Source organism: Ruditapes philippinarum, unplaced genomic scaffold (genome assembly GCF_026571515.1).
Source record: "Ruditapes philippinarum isolate M1 unplaced genomic scaffold, ASM2657151v2 ctg3597_1_1_1_1, whole genome shotgun sequence".
In the NCBI taxonomy this organism is placed as follows: Eukaryota; Metazoa; Mollusca; class Bivalvia; order Venerida; family Veneridae; genus Ruditapes; species Ruditapes philippinarum.
The window spans coordinates 3315-8188 of NW_026861271.1; the positions used below are offsets into that span (position 1 = coordinate 3315).

The 4874-nt window shown below is 29.7% G+C and overlaps 1 long non-coding RNA gene across 1 annotated transcript; it reads right to left on the reverse strand.

The window, feature by feature from the left end:
* Positions 1-528: 528 nt before the first annotated feature.
* On the reverse strand, positions 529-4622 carry LOC132715129 (uncharacterized). The gene is made up of 2 exons (XR_009623644.1): positions 4328-4622; positions 529-982 (listed from the first exon to the last, which is right to left on the reverse strand). It is a non-coding gene; the product is annotated as an uncharacterized LOC132715129 (long non-coding RNA).
* Positions 4623-4874: the final 252 nt, after the last annotated feature.

Here is a 4874-nt window from a genome sequence, read left to right on the forward strand (position 1 = left end):
TTTATCTTATTATACCGTCTGACTCACTCAAAAAGAAATCAACAAAGCCTTCAGTTTTTCATAAAACCAATTTTATGTGATTTTTGTGCAAAAAATCCAAAATGTTTTTTGTAACATTTAACTATTAAAAATTTCAAAAGAATTACATATTTTATTCCATGTAACAGTCACAGTAATATTTTTAACGATAGAAATCTGAAGCCTGTTATCATTCCCCGATAAGTTAATATCTAAATTAAATGTTCTGCTCGGCTGATTTCTGAATCAATTATCCGCAGCCAGGTCACGGATATTAGTGGATAATGTCACACAGTAAATGATCCTACTACAGCTGTACTTATTTATCTACAAGTTTATATTCATTGTTTGATCTCTTTTATGTTCATTGTGTTTTAATGTAATTCATTACAATGATTGATATTACCCACTTATTCAATTTCTTGACTTTTTTTACGTAATGTTGACTTTTTGATCTTTTTCAAACTTTGTTCTAAAACTCGTTTTTTTTTTTGTTTTGTTTTTTTTTAAATATTTTTTTGTTTACCCAGTCAAGCTAATTGCTTTGCTGGTATGCAGGTTTTGTTCTGCAAAATGTTAGAACTCCAAAGTCATAATCAAAGTTAGTTCCTGTTTCTTTCAGTGGATTTTTATGCCATTCGAATTTGATGTCTTAAACAGAATAGTTCACATGTATAAACAAAACAAAATAAAAATAAAACAGCTTTATAATTATATTACAGGGTCATTGAATGAAACATAATATACAGTTCTAACAGAGAATAAAGTTCACTTTCTCCATTATGTTGTTCTGCCCTGTAATGTAATGTCTGTTTCTTTTATTTTCTGAATATCTGCGCCTTTACAATAGTTTTGTCATACCAAAAAAAATCCATAATTTTTATTCACTTTTTATCTTTTCCAGCTGCTATGGGTCACTGTCAATGTAAGCACAACCTCAGTCATACAAGTGTGTGTTTTTTATCTGCAATGAAAAGAGAATAAATTGAGATAAATTAGATTTGGGAGCTATAATAAAGATAATAATAATGTTACAATATGAGACCTTTATTTTTCATTTTTTACATAAAACTGATGACTTCAGTTTTTATTTCCTCTACTTTTCATATTTCATTAATAGTTCAGCGAATAGTTTTGCAATTTTTTTTAACAGAGGGAATAGTTTTGACAGTTTTAATGCTTTACTGATGTAACTCATTGATCTGTAAAGAACAAGATACAATATATTTGACATGAATCTTGAGATAAGATGATAAAAGATTAACCAAAATGTTTCATATGAAGTCAGCTCAGATCTTGCTGGTTTTTTGGGGGGTTTTTTACTCTTTTTTTTTACTTTTTTTTAAACTTTTTTTTATCTGTTTGAAAGACAGCTCATATAGAATGCTTGCATAATTTTATATGAGGATTTTCCCCATTTATGCAATTTAAATTATGATGGTGTATTAGATATTACATTTTGTTTGATGTTTTGGTGAGTAATGATGCGTTAAAATTTTGGTGATTTCCAAATGAAGTCAGCCTTAGCAACAGAATTGAAAAGGGAAAAAAAAATCAAATTTACGAAATAAGTTTAAATTAAAGTGAATTACCATATGATATTTTAAATGATATATTGATGTTTTGATGTAATTAAATGCAAAAATACAGAAACTCGCATATTAATCCATTTATGTGTGACATTTTAAATGGATTTTTTGTTGAATTGAAGTTTTTGCAAAGTTTTTGGAATGATCTATATGTTATTTTTTTAAGGAGAATATAATTCATAATCATGAAATTAATCTTACTTGAATATCAAATGCACTCATCAATTGTCAAAAGTGAAAAGAAATCTTAGATTTATTTTCTCATTTTCTCATCATACGTTTTGAGTAATATTATACCAAATTTGCATATATTTGGTTGAAAAGCCATACATTTGATACTTTTTCTCTCAAAAAAGATATAATACGCTATTCATTCATTGTCAAGATTGTTAAAAAAATTTACAAGTTCATCATCAGATCATTTATACATGTATATCCGGAAATTTGAACAAACAAATGAATTAATGAAAACTGAGGATAGCTTTTCAAGTTTAGTCTATTCTCTCAAGAATTTTAACCCTTTCTCAAGAATTTTAATCCTAACCACTTTAAAATTTATTAAATGGACTTGCCAATTTTTCAATATGGAAAAAACCATTTGTAAATTTAAGGGAATCCTTCGAAATATTTACTAACTGAATAGCCAACATTGTGCATGCTGACGTGCTGGCCAATCTTGGTCTGCATGGTCCACAGGGTTAGAATCTGCTGTTTATAGTTTATACAAATTTATTTTAGTTTGATTGTGTTGAAAACTATAAGTTTATTGAAACACTCTCGAATCTGTTCCTGGAACTAACCAGTACTTAAAGCAATGAGTGTAAAGTTTCTTGCTCACGGAAACAACGGCTTGACCCTGACAGCAGACGTAAGGTTAAATTAAAGAAAGATTTTAGAACTTATTCTTTGGGTATTTATATATTATTGGTAAATATATTATGATTATTCAAACAGGTTATTTATTTTGAGAATTTTATACTTATTATTCTCGAGATTACCAACTATACTTTAATATTCTTCCTGAGAAGCTTAAACAAGAATTGAGTAAGGGAAGCGGTAGCATAGTGCAGGCTTTCTACTGGTCCCTACTTTTCCTACTTTTCCTACTTTTCCCTACTTTTTTCTTTTGATCCCTACTTTGCCCTACTTTTTTCTAAAATAGCCCTATTATCCCTACTTTTTCATTTTGAAATGAAATGAAAAATAGAAGATATTTAAAAATGGTATTTCAGTTGTATTTTCAGTTGCAATTGATGAGTAGTTAAGGTGTGTTAGTGTCTCCTTGTGATGTCCATCCTTGAAAGACTCATGGTCAGAGCTGCATTACTGGCACTGGTACTGCAGTATCTTGAGCAATTTTGCTCCAGTACTGGTACTGATACTGAATTACTCTTACAAAATTTTGCTACTACTCGGGTACTGGTACTGCATTACTGTCTTAAAAAAGTGGTACTGCTACTGCATTACTAGGCATTATTTTTGGTTTTGATAAAAATGTCATTATTTTTACTCATAAAGTAAAGCTGTAAATTCCATGTATTATTTTATTTTTGTGAAAAAGTAAGTTATCAAATCTATAAATAATTTGCGCTGCAATATTCCTTCAAATGTTAACATAATATTCATCATAAAAAGCACCAAAGACTTAAAGTAAAATTAAATTGAGATAAACAGAGTCAATAACTCTTTACTGGTAAAATATCCTTATTGAAATCTTATTACTTTGTATTTACTAGTAAAAAAGAGCAAGATAAACACGTATTAATTTGCTTCCATTTTAAATAATCATATTTCAAGTGATATTGTTAGCACCATAAAAAAGTACTTACTTTGGTATAAATTGAACAGAGGTGTGAAGGTGTAAAAGGCAACAAAAAGACTGGTGGGTTTAAAATGTAAGATTATTGCATTGTATTACAGTTGACTGGTTACAAAACAATAACATATGACATGAATATATGATGATTATTGTTTGTAAAAAGTATGTTTGTTCATTTAAGTTGTAAAAATGTAATGTCAACTTTAAAGTAAATGATTTTATTTCTTTGTTGAATAATGTTTGCAATTATTTTGAATGACACTGTGTATTTATTCAAACTTTGATGAATATATAAAAGTATTAGTACTGGTACTTAATTACTTCCCCCAAAAAAGTACTGGTACTAAAGTACCAAGCTAAAATCAAGTACTAGTACTGGAAATGGTACTGCAAAACTTGGCAAGTACTGGTACTGGTACTTAAGTACTACACCCTTAGTACTGATGCAGCTCTGCCTTGGCAAAACATTCAGCAATATTCTGCCTATGAGGTGCCTGTCTTTCAAGCATGGACTGAACTGATACACACAGCCTGATGTGGTCTTGGTGATTGTATGTTTTGCTAATTCTTAACTAAAACGGTAAGAAATTCCTACTTTATCCCTAGATCCCTAGTTTTTAACATTAGAAATCCCTACTTTGCCCTACTTTTTGGTAAAAAAATGCCCTACTTTTTCCCTAGTTTTTTTGGTAGAGGCAGTAGAAAGCCTGCATAGTGGTTAGCTGGTGTAAACCTAGAGATCATGGGTTTGAGCCGATGCCCTTTACTCTGGTCACAACCAATTGTTTCTTCATGGACCCTGTGCTGGTAAGTCCCAGGAAGTGAACTCGAAAGTGATGAATTAAGTTGTAAGAACTTATTTAATCAGTTTAGTTTTCCTTTCTACTCCCTTTCCTTTTACCTTTTATTGGTTTAACAAATCCTGGCATTCACATAACAAGAAGTTTTTGTTTAAAAATTCCACATAGTTTTAAATTCCAAATGGTAAAAAGTGCAACAATGTCAAATCACAGCTGAACGAAAATCCAGAAACAAAAATTCCACCCATGAAAAGAACAAGTTCTCTCTTAATATTCATTTAAACATAAAGATCACGACATATCTTTAACTTTTAGTCAATTACAATGCATAAGTCCTTTTAAAGGAGAAATTAAATCCTGTCTTGGACCTGCTCCAAAACTCATTATTATTTTACTTAAGAAAGAATTAAGCTTCAAGGATTAGAAATAGTTTTTTTTCTGAAATGTGTGTTTGAATGTAATTATTGTTAAAACTTTGAGGCAATGTGAAAGGTCAGAAAGTTATACGTAAGATTTAAATTTTTAGACAGGACACAAAAGAAAATAAAAACCCAATATGAATAAATTAGCTTTTTGTATTGTCTGTACTAGGGGCTCCATGAAAAAATTAGTTTCTTGTTTCCTGAGCCAAAGAAGAAAATGTTTCCT